This window comes from Herpailurus yagouaroundi, unplaced genomic scaffold (genome assembly GCF_014898765.1).
Source record: "Herpailurus yagouaroundi ecotype Mexico unplaced genomic scaffold, PumYag 67503, whole genome shotgun sequence".
NCBI classification, from domain to species: Eukaryota; Metazoa; Chordata; class Mammalia; order Carnivora; family Felidae; genus Herpailurus; species Herpailurus yagouaroundi.
Window position 1 is genome coordinate 480,572 of NW_024420310.1, and position 12,608 is coordinate 493,179.

Genomic DNA, 12,608 nt, shown 5'->3' on the forward strand with positions numbered 1-12,608 from the left:
GCTGGAACGCTTTGGGGGAAAATGATAGGGTATTAACAACCAAGTTTTTGCTGTATCAGTGTGATTAATTGAGAAATACTTCGGGGTTGGGTACACTGACTTATTCAAATATTTCTGACCGTTCTGTACCGAAGACAAATTATATAAAGATTGTAAAACTCAAAGACATGTGAAACTGTTTTGAGTTCAGACACAGGACAACCTTTGGTTATGACTTCTTCCTAAACTGCCCGCTAGCCTTGACCACACATGAGGATACTTTGTGCAATAATATCTTTTCCTTGAATTCAGACTACCCCCTTCTTTGTGGATAATGTCCGTTAACTTGCTCTGATTCAACGATTATAGAATGGTGTATTTTCTATGAAATGACATGTTCTGTAAGGAAGGTACTTGGGGGCAAGAAAAGGGGCCAGAGGAGAAAGCCAGCCCAGTTTGTATACTCCGTAGTGTTTTGTGATACCGAATTTGAGTTCCCACTGTAATACAATGATCTCACATTTTCTTCATTCTGCCCAGGAGAACATTCTGTCTCTAGCCCTTGATAGAATTCATAATTCTGAAACTGTCTGGCAAAAGTTGGAGAGCAAACCAAAGGGAATCCCTTCTGGCTTGAATCTACTCATGACGAGAATATTTCCCGCAAGGCCAGGCCTACATAAATAGGATGATGAGATGGGACAGAAGTAGCTCCACCGTGGTGATTGGTGACAACTAAGCTGGCTATGCTGTGATGCCCGTGGATGGCCATCCTTCAGGTGTGGAGTGGAATCAAACTCTTCGAGTTTAGAAGGAACCTCTGAGGCCATTTCTTATTCGGTCTCCTTTCTGATTCCGAAATCCCTTTTCAAAGTGCTTGACACAATGGTGCCCAGCCTTTGCTTCACCCCTTTCAGTGATGAGAGAGCTCACAGACTTAATTCTCTGCGAGGCACTGGACAACACACAACGATATCGGAATGCCGTACAATCTTACAAAGACAGAACTTGATCCCGAAAGCTAAAACTGGCGAGACTGCTAATGGGCACCATTTATGCAAACGGTGCATTGAAAGATTAAAGTTTATGTGAATTTGGGAACAATGGAAGAACTTTTTATAAATCAATATGGTATAATTAGAGATAAAAATGATGCCGGTTGGGTTTTTAATGTATTATTTACATTTTACAAGCATTTTCGAACACCAAATGATTCTGAAGAGGTACGCCTTGATTTTTCAAATTCTTCCATTTGTGCTTCCAAGATTACTTCATTGATTATTTATAACCAATGTTTAATGAGTTCTGCTATGTGCTCCAGACTGTGAGAGATAGAGAATACTGTGTGAGCATTTATCATTGGTTATTTGGGAACCATATTTTAAAGGCTTAATCTAACTCCAAATCTCCACTCAAAGCTAGATGACATTGAAATTTACAAATCTGATTAGACACACATATTTTAACGAACATAACTTGAACCGGCTGCGTGTAAAATGATCCGTCTCATGCTATGACATAAGCAAAACAAAATTCTGAAATATTTGAAGACAGTAATGTCTTGCATGATATTTTTATATCCAGAGTATTGTGGCACACATCACAAATTAAGAAGAGTTATTTGAAAAATATGAGTGACTATCTCAGTAGGACCAGAAGACATACGTATTGGGTACCCCAAGGTGAAAGTGTTGTGTAGGTGACCAAGTCACTCCCTTGTCGGTTGAAAAGGGCACAATGTAGAGGCAAGAAAAGAAAAATTTCCAGTTTATTTATTTTGAGACAGAGAGAGGGAGGAAGACAGAGAGGGAGAGACAATCCCAAGCAGGCTGCATCGTCAGGGCAGTGCCTAATGTGGGTCGATCTCAAGAACCGTGAGATCATGACCTGAGCCGAAACCAAGAGTCGGACTCTTTTTTAAAAAAATTTTTTGATGTTTATTCATCTTTGAGAGAGAAAGAGAGAAAGAGGGGGGAAGGACAGAGAGAGAGGGAGACGCAGAATCTGACGCAGGCTCCAGGCTCTGAGCTGTCAGCACAGAGCCCGATGCGGGGCTCAAACTCACAAACCATGAGATCATGACCTGAGCTGAAGTCAGAAGCTTAACCCACTGAGCCATGCAGGCACCCCAAGAGTTGGACTCTTAACCGACTGAGCCATGCAGGCACCCTAAGAAGCAAGAAAAGTTTTAAGTGGTAAATTAGAACCTTCATAGGGAGAGATTCTGTATGAGTTCCTATTGATGCAAACTTACTGGCTTAAAATAACACAAATTCATTGTCTTACGGTTAAGGAGGTCAGAAATTTAAAATGAGGGGCATATGGGTGGCTTAGTCGGTTAAGCGTCCGACTCCGTTTTGGCTCAGGGCATGATCTCACAGTTTGTGAGTTCGAGCCCCATGTTGGGCTCTGCACTGTCAGTGAGGAGTCTGCTTAGGATTCTCTCTCTCCACCCCTCCCCTGCTCAGGCTCTCTCTTTCTTTCAAAATAAGTAAACTTTAAAAACAGAAAAGGAATTTAAAATGAGTCGATGGGGCTGTGTTCCTTCTGGAGGTTTGAGGGGAGAATCCATTTACTTACCTTTTCCACCTGCTAGAGGCTTCCCCCATTCCTTGACTCATGGCCCTTTCCTCTATATTCAAAGACCTCAAGATAACTGTCTTTAATTCTCTTTCCCCCTCCCTCTCTCTCTCTCAACCCTTTCCTCTTCCTCTTTATCTCTCTTTCCCTCTCCTTTTCTCCCTCCCTCTCTCCCCCTACGCTATACACACACACTCCAGAGATTCCAGTCTCCCTCTTAAAAGGACCCTAGTGATTACATTGGGCCCACCCAGATAATCCGGGTTAATTTCCCCACTTTGGATCCTGAACCTTAATCACATCTGCAGAGTCTCTTTTACCACGTAAATTAACATATTCACAAGTTGTAAGAATTAGGACATAGACATCTTTGGGGCTATTATTCTACCGTAGGCTCCATCGGCCTAAATATAGGTATATGACCTAGATGACCTAAACATAGTAGTTGAGTATTAAAACAAAAAACAAAAAACAAAAACAAAAACGGGCTTCCGGGTGGCTCAGTCGGTTAAGCGTCTGACTTCAGCTCAGGTCATGATCTTGCGGTTCGTGGGTTCGAGCCCTGCATCAGACTCTGTGCTGACAGCTCAGAGACTGGAGCCTGCTTCTGATTGTGTGTCTCCCTCTCTCTCTGCCCCTCTCCCGCTCATGGTCTCTCTGTCTCTCTCAAAAATAAATAAAAACATTAAAAAATTAAAAAAAAAAAAAACAGTCCACCAGGGCGCCTGGGTGTCTCAGTTGGTTAAGGATCCATCTCTTGATCTCAGCTCAGGTCTTGATCTCAAGGTCGTGAGTTCAAGTCCTGCGTTGGGCTCTGTGCTGGGCATGAAACCTACTTAAAAAAAAAGAAAACCAAAAACTAGTCCACCAAAGTAAAGAAAGTTATAAGATGTTTTATAGGTTTCTTTTAGGTCAAACTTTTTTAAGAAATAAAATGACATGAGAATAATTAAGGAAATTAGTGATGATTATATCCTTCAGTGTTGGTAAGAATAGTCCTACTAGAAAAGTTTAAATTGGAAATTCCAGTAGAATGTTAGAAGGTCATTCTGACATGGATTTACCTATGAAAAACACAGTTTTCACAAGCTTATTTAAACAGTTGTTTGAATTGTGTTCCTCACATCACTCATTTTCTCTGCTCTTTGCCCCAAGTTAGTACAACACTGACAAATATTTGAAGAGTAATCATTTGCTTCAGTACATATAGATTTAAAATAGAAAGATTGTACCTTCTATGAGGTAGTAGAGTCCTTGAATAGTAAATATCTTCCTTGTCAGTGTTCCTTTCTAACTATGCAAATGATACACTTTTGATGTTTAACTGGCCTTGTGTGCTTTATTTGTACGCCGTATGGTTTTCATAGATAACCGTAGTCTAATTGGTTTGAATCAAGCAACTGACACAAATATGCAAATATAGTCAGAATAGAAAACATTTCTACCATAGTTGCCTTCTGCACTGTTGATTGAAATATGAATGCTTCAAAATAGTTCAGTAGAGCCAGTCGATGTGAATAGTTTGTAATTACATCCATTCTCAATTGTCTACGTTCAGAAGCATGACTCTAACAAGGTAAAATGACTGACCAAGTGCATTTATTTAACACAGTACCAACTCTAGAAGAACATTATGCTTGTGATTATTTGTATTTGGTTAGCCAGAAAAATCAGCATGTTTCTCAGTAAAATTGCTGCTAAGGATATACTGTTGTAGGACAAAATTCTATGCTATTAAGCTAATGTTAGATTACATTCTTGGGAAAGTTGTTATTTTTTTTTAAAAGGAATCCTTATTATAGAAACATTTTTTTTAAGACAGCTTCTTTTTTTCTTTGAACAGAAAGCCAAGTGGAATTGCTTTAATTAAGGTCTCTAGCTGGTTCTATCTCTGTGCATCCTTTTTTTTCTCCTCTGACCTTCCACAATCTGTTCACATTAGATATGAGGTGGACCGTGTCATCGGTGAACATATTTTCATTTGAAGGACTGCCAGCGTAGCTTTCTGCTGTTCCTTTTCATTTGCTCGAAAGTATTGATGGAACCATACTATACTCTGCTTAGGGTTCAGTTCCTGTACAGGTACCAAAGACTTGCAATAGAAGCTGAGTCACTCTTGATCATTCCTCGCTTTACGTTCTCATGGTGGACCATTTCTGTCCTGTTTATTGATATTTTGTTTGATATTGATCCCACTGTCTGTTTTTCCCGTGAATGTGAGTTCTTATGAAACTCAATGAAGTGCCAAGTACGTTTCCTACTTCCATATCTCCCCGTAGCAAAGAACACAAGTCTTGAACTGATTTTCCCCTTTAGGTTGATCAGCATGTAAAAGCTAACTTTAAAGTGGCTGCTGATTTCTTTAGGACAAACCTGTGTCAAAGGAGACCCTCAGTGGATTTGGGCCTCATTTTAAATTGATCCAGCAATGAAGCACAAAGATAAGCAGAGACGGAAAACAATTCAATAAAGTATATCACTCTAGGTTAATCACTCTCCATTCTTTAATGATCTAGGAGTAATAATGGTAACATGACCTTGATATTATTACTTGGCTAAGTATGGCTATACATCAACTCTCAATCTGGAGGACACAAAGTACGGCCACTATTAAATTCCGGGTGCTTTTTCCCTTGGAGGAAAGTAAACTATTCTTCCTTTAAACAGTGATTCATCAGTCATGTTTTTGTCAACACTGAATCACTTCTTAATTTCTCACTAAAGCAGGTGATTCTTTCAGTGACAAGAGTTCAGTGTTCCAGATAATAAGGATATTGGAAAAAGTTCTACAAGAATGAGATTTCGTTTTTATGCTTGGAAAATTGTCACTGTAATAATTTGACTTTGTCTACAACATTTATTCTTTTCGTTGACATGAGCATTATCCCTTACACACTCTCAAAGAATTACATACAAATGGAACCATATACATGTGCATTTTAGCATATGTCTGGGATATGTGCTGTGTTTGAACTGATTGAGAATCAGACCACAAAAAACTGAATTAATGCTGTTTGACATAGAAACCAGATGGAAGGATGGGCAAGGGTTGTGTGTAATGACCCCACTATATAGGGGACAAATTCATCTTTTGCCAAGATGCACTTTCAATTCTCACTAGGGAATCTTACTCACTTCTGTATCCTCTTGTGCCATCTGAGCCCTGTCCATCTGTGACTCACCTTCAGGCCAAGAATCACTTGTTTTTAATCCGTGAATAAAACCCCAATCGTATCATATAGATTCTTGTTTCTCTGGCGCATGTTCTTATGCTAAGCCTGTCCTTTGGCAGTAACCTCCTTTGTACCGCCTTGAATTGGGAAAGAATAAGGAATCCACCTACCTATCTTCTGACCCAGCCGGAACCGTTGCTATAATGGCAGATCATATTTCGCATTAAATGTCTTGCAGTGACATAGGAGGTATACCACGCACGATCCCCACTTGCTGAGAAACACGGCCCATCGAGACATCCACATGGACCACGGCTGACTGGCATGAGTCCCAAACTGTTATGTGTAGCCAACTGAAAGGGAAGATAATAGATAGTGGAGATGATTGCACAAGTTAAGAACTTGGTTATTAATATATACTGCTTGTATTTTTAGATCAAATAGAACTCTGTGTAAGACATAGGGTTTGGCTTAACATCTAATAAATAAATATTTATTTATAGAGACTTCCTATCCTTACAACTGACTAGATTGATGTATGTGGGACTTACTACTATTTTACTTTAGTGTGATATATTGATATATATATATATTATATATATTAATTATATATATTGATATATATATATCATTATATATATTATTATACATATGTATATAGATAGATAGCTATTTCATTAGAAAGCACTGGTCAAGGGCGCCTGGGTGGCTCAGTCGGTTAAGGATCCGACTCTTGATTTCAGCTCTGATCATGATCTCACGGTTCATGGGATCGAGACATGCATCAGGCTCCGTGCTGACAGCACATTGCCGACCTGGGATTTTGTCTCTCCATCTCTCTCTGGCCCTCCCCTGTTCAGGCTCTCTCTGTCTGTCTCAAAATAAAGACATAAACTTTAGAATGCACTGGGCATATTCTGGGTAGGGAGATGTCTTCCTCATGTGTCACACTAGCGAGCTTTATTCAACGTACATCCCTTCTGAAGCCTTGTTATCAAAGAAGACAGGTTTCCCACATGATGAAGGAATGTTCTTTATTCAGTAGTATACAGATAGCTGTGACCCTCGGCTGGAATCACAGCTAGCAAAATATTAGAGTTCTTAAAATCAAATTTGCTGGTATGCTCAATTCATTGCTTTAAGATGAGAGCACATTTCAAGGGTACTGTGGTCAACAGGTAAGGTTGTACCTATCTAATGCCAAAATTGCTCAGTTCAGTAATTAACAGGCAAACAAACAGAACAGTCAAGCCAGTAGTTGAATGTCATAAGTACTAGACAAGTTTCCTTAGTTAATTTTAAGTAGGCATTGCACTTTCAACTAGACATTTTGTTGGCAATCATTTGCTGGTATTTTCCCACTTACTACTTACAGATGTAAAGAAACTTGATTCTTTCTCTATGTATAAACTTAGTATCTTGTTTCATTGATAAGAAACTGCCAGTAATTCTTCCTTGTTCTGAGGTTACTTTAATAACACTTGCCATGGACTTGATAAGGTCACGTTATGTTGTTTAGGTCCTTACTATAAATATTTTTGATCAAAAATACCAAAAAATAGAAAATTATTTTATTTTTATTTTTTTGATGTTTATTTATTTTTGAGAGAGAGAGACAGAGACAGAGAGTGAGCAGGGGAGGGGAAAAGAGAGGGAGACACAGACTCTGAAGCAGGCTCCAGGCTCTGAGCTGTCAGCACAGAGCCCTTCACGGGGCTCGAACCCACAAACCGTGAGATCATGACCTGAGCCAAAGCTGGATGCCTAACCGACTGAGCTACCCAGGCGCCCAGAAAACTATTTTTTTAATGGGAGATAGTAACCCATACACCTTTATTATTAGATCAGAACTGTTGTATGTACTTAAAAAGCACTTTAAACAAAAGACTTCAGCACTGAAGCGGGGAGCACAATTAATTCTGACTGTAGGGACTGGGAAGGACTTGACAGAAGGAGACACATTTGAACTGAACCTTGAATCCTGAGTTGCTTCATCCATAGTCAGGAAAGAATGGCTGAGGAAATGGTATTAACTATATTTCCTTCTTTTGTGTATTCTTTTTTTTTTTTTAACGTTTTATTTATTTTTGAGACAGAGAGAGACAGAGCATGAACAGGGGAGGGTCAGCGAGAGGGAGACACAGAATCTGAAACAGGCTCCAGGCTCTGAGCTGTCAGCACAGAGCCCGACGCGGGGCTCGAACTCACGGACCGCGAGATCGTGACCTGAGCCGAAGTCGGCCGCCCAACCGACTGAGCCACCCAGGCGCCCCTCTTTTGTGTATTCTTGATGCTGGGGTATCTGGGGCCTTCCTGACCACTGGAGAGGGACTTCCCCTTCTACCATTAGCAAATTCCTACAGATAGCAAACAGCTCACCCTTTCTATGCGAACCAACCAGTCCGAGGCCCATACTCCCCAACTACCTCCTTTATCTACTTCTTACACAATAAGCCACAGTCCATTTTCCCCCCTCACTCCAGGGCCAGGTACCAAGACAAACAGGGGCACCCCCTAGACTCCAGAGCCCCACTAAAATTATTCGGACCAGCCAATTCTAAACGTTTTTACCCTGCTTTGTCTTGCCTTTTCCCACAGAAACAACAACAGAGGTTCTTGTGTCTGTTGTCCGCACTCCCTCTAATTCCTGATTGGCCCTGACGCTTCCCCATATGGCACCACGTGGTATACCATACCTCCTGTTTCTAAGGAACTGTAAGTAAACTCTTCCTTCATCATGGTCATTTCCATGTCCGTGTGTCTTGCACCTCATTAAAGCAAATATCAGGTACGTAGTTTTGCTTTTTTTTTAAGTTTAAATTCAAGTTAGCTAATATACAGTGTAGTCGTGGCTTCATGAGTAGAACCCAGTGATTCATCTCTTACATACGACACCCAGTGCCCATCCTGAAAAGTACCCTCCTTTTTTTTTTTTTTTTTAATGTTTATTTATTTTTGAGAGAAAGAGAGACAGAGTGAGAGCAGGGTAGGGGCAGAGAGAGAGGAGGCACAGAATCTGAAGCAGGCTCCAGGCTCCGAGCTGTCAGCACAGAGCCTGACGTGGGGCCGGAACTCGTGAACCGCGAGATCATGACCTGAGCCGAAGTCAGATGCTTAACCGACTGAGTCACCCAGGTGCCTCTCCGAAAAGTGCCCTCCTTAATGCCCATCAGGCATTTAACCCATCCCCCCCGCCACCACCTCCCCTCCAGCAACCCTCAGTTTGAGTCTCTTTTTGCCTCCCTCTCTGTTTTTATCTCATTTTTCCTACCCTTTCCCTATGTTCATCTCTTGCATTTTTCAAATTCCACCTATGAGCGAAATCATATGATAGGTCTTTCTCTGACTGACTTATTTTGCTTACATAATACACTCCAGTTCCAACAGCAGTAGCATACGCAAAAGCAAAGGGACGTGACGGTGCATGGTACATTCGTGAATGTCTGGGATCTGGAATCGGGGCAGGCCGGGTAAGGAACAAGTAAGTGATCAATTTGGTTGAGAAGCAATCGAGAAGGACCTTGACTGACAAAACAGCGCTTAAGACTTAGTGATTTTGCCAAAATGTAGTTTTACTATCTGGTACATGGAAGAGAAATAGAGCAAATAGGTTAAGATGGAACGAGTGCAGGAAAATACCATCATGTGTACGTACCTGTTGCATCCGGTATAGGACCCTTGGCATTTATTCTCCTCTCTATCTTATTCTTTCCCATGATGTCAGAGAGATCATTCTAACACAGAAAACTTGCTCTTGTGGTTCCTCTGAAGATTTCTGATAGATACTGATTATGTGGAGATTTCGGAGCATCACCATATCCGTCCCTATACCTTTCCTAAACTGCAACTGGACCAGCCAACTTGGAGCCCGTATTTTCTTGGAAGGACTTCTTCTTACCTCTTCGATTGCCTCGCCTCCTCCTTTTCCTCTTGTTTCCTCAGTTTGTTCCGGCCACACAGGCTTCTGGGCTTTTCCACTGAGATACGAGGCACACTCTTGCCTCAGGTCTTGACAGTCTCTGTTCTTTTCCTTGTCTGGAATCCACTTCAAATAATTCAAGAGAACATTGCCCACCCGGTATTTGAATCCAGTTTTGTCACGAGTACTTTAGTCCCCTGTATAGTCTCTGTACTTTCTCGCATTCGTTACCTCTGCTCGTTGTGTTTCTGCTTGAACTGACCCTTCCCCACGACCCTCCATAATTCCCATTGACTCATCTGCTTCATCCAGTCCGTGAGCAAATCGTGGGGAATTTCAAAATACATCCAGAATCCATCCAGCCACTTCTCATCACTTCCCCCGCTACTATCCTGGTTGGAACCACCATCTTCTTCACCTGAATTATCTTAGTAAGTCCCTGAATTTGACTTCCTGATGCCACCCTTGTTTCTCCTTAGTCTGTTTGCTATAGCTTATCCTCATATTGAAATATGATCCAAAAAATAGGAGCCAAATTACGTCACCTCTGTGAGCAGTGTCCTCCAGTGGCTTCGTAGCTAACCCGAATCTATAGTCACCATTCCCGACCCTCATTCCCCATTCTTTCCGAGAACCACGTCCTTTTCTTATTAACAACCCTCATGATCTTAACATTTCGAAAAGTGCCGATCATTTCTCGGTCTTCACCTCGCTTGGCCCATCACTGGCGTTGGACTCAGCTTATCACTCCTCTTTTGATACACAGTCTTTACTGGTGTCCAGTATGCCACACACTTGGTCTTCCTCTTACACAACGGGGTGCTAGCTAATGGTAAATGATGCTCTTTCATAGTCTCCTATGTGGGATCTTCTACTTGCTTATGATCATAAAATTTATGTTTATGATCATAAAATTCATTTCTCCAACCCAGACCCGTCTCCAAAACTCCAGACTCATACACTCAACTACCTACCCAACATATTTACTCAGATGTCTCGTAGGAAGCTTGAACTAAACATGTCTCAGTACCAAAATCTTGGTTTCCGTCCCTTGAACCCACCGTTCCCATCGTCTTTCATATCTCAACAAATGGCGGCTCCATTCTTCAGGAATACATATAGAGGGGTCATTCTTGCCTCCTCTCTTCCTCTCATATACCGTATCATCAGTAATTCTTGTAGAAATATATCCAGAATGCTACCTACCACTTCTTACTATTTCCAGTCCTACAGCTTGGTTTCAGATAGCCATCATCTCTTACCTGCATCATTGCCATAGTCTCCTAACTGGTTTCATACACTTCTCCGGCCTCCTTCAGTCTGTTATCAGTATAACACTCGAGTGATTCTGTGAAAACGTAGGTCGGGACAGATGAGTACCCTGCTCAAACCCTTATAATGACTTCTGATGTCATTCAGAGTATAGTAGAAATCCATACGCTTCCCTCGAGGCCCAGCCAGATGCTCCCCGCTGTTTTCTCACTGACTTGAACTTCTACGATACCCCTCACTCACTTTGCTGCACGTGCTATAATCTTGCCTCAAGTTTGGCACTTACTGTTTCATCTGCCTGAGATGATCTTCCCTTAAATAAGTTCAAGGCTTAATCCCTCACTTCTTTCAAATCTTTTCTCACATTTCACCTGTTCAGTGAGGATATCCCTGGCCAACCTAATTAAAATGTGCTCACTCATTCATACCCCTTTTTTCATTTTTTTCCCTCTGATCTTTTATCACTATTTAGTATGCTATATATCTTATTTATTTATATCCTTCATTTTCTGTATCTTAACAAATACAAAGATTCTTATGTGTTTTATTTACAACTTTCTCCCTCACACTTAGAATATTGACTGGTGTATAAGACAATAGAAACACATCAGTCCAAGCAATTTTTGGCATTTTTTTTGTACATATAAATAAGACAGGAAAAATTTATTTTTTTATGTTTTTTTAAAAAAAATTTTTTTAATGTTTATTTTTGAGACAGAGAGAGACAGAGCATGAACAGGGGAGGGTCAGAGAGAGAGGGAGACACAGAATCGGAAGCAGGCTCCAGGCTCCGAGCTGTCAGCACAGAGCCCGACGTGGGGCTCGAACTCACAGACCGTGAGATCATGACCTGAGCCGAAGTCGGATGCTTAACCAACTGAGCCACCCAGGCGCCCCTATTTTTTTATGTTTTAAGAAATATTTATTTATTGGGGTGCCTGATGGCTCAGTTGGTTGAGCATCCAACTTCAGCTCAGGTCATGATCTCAGGCTCATGGGCTCAAGCCCCGCGTCGGGCTCTGTGCTGACAGCTCACAGCCTGGAGCCTGCTTTGGATTCTGTCTCTCTCTCTCTCTCTCTCTCTCTCTCGCTCTCTCTCTCTCTTTCGAAAATAAACATTAAAAAAATAAAAATTCCATGTAGAGTGTCATGTTGTCTGTGAAAAGTGAAAGTTTGACTTCTTTGCCAATTTTGATGCCTTTTATTTCATTTTGTTGTCTGACTGCTGATGCTAGGACTTCTAACATGGTGTTAAACAATAGTGGTGAGAGTGGGCAACCCTGTCGTGTTCCTGATCAGGGGGAAAACTCTCAGTTTTTCCCCATTGAGGATGATATTAGCTGTGGGCTTTTCATATATGGCTTTTATGACATTTAAGTATGTTCCTTCTATCCCGACTTTCTTGAGGGTTTTTATTAAGAAAGGATGCTGAATTTTGTCAAATGCTTTTTCTGCATCGATTGACAGGATCATATGGTTCTCATCCTTTCTTTTATCGATGTGATGTATCACATTGATTGATTTGTGAATGGTGAACCAGCCCTGCAGCCCAGGAATGAATCCCACTTGATCATGGTGAATAATTCTTTTTATATGCTGTTGAATTCGATATGCTAGTATCTTGTTGAGAACTTCTGCATCCATGTCCATGAGGGATATTGGCCTGTAGGAATAAACCTAACCAA

The 12,608-nt window shown here is 41.1% G+C and overlaps 1 long non-coding RNA gene across 1 annotated transcript in view; it reads left to right on the forward strand.

The window, feature by feature from the left end:
- Positions 1-981: 981 nt before the first annotated feature.
- The window catches only part of LOC121025111 (uncharacterized), an 89,584-nt gene continuing 77,957 nt past the window's right edge, over positions 982-12,608 (forward strand). The window contains exons 1-2 of the long non-coding RNA XR_005787948.1: positions 982-1,043; positions 8,331-8,447. This is a non-coding gene — a long non-coding RNA (uncharacterized LOC121025111). The remainder of the gene's footprint in view (positions 1,044-8,330; positions 8,448-12,608) is intronic.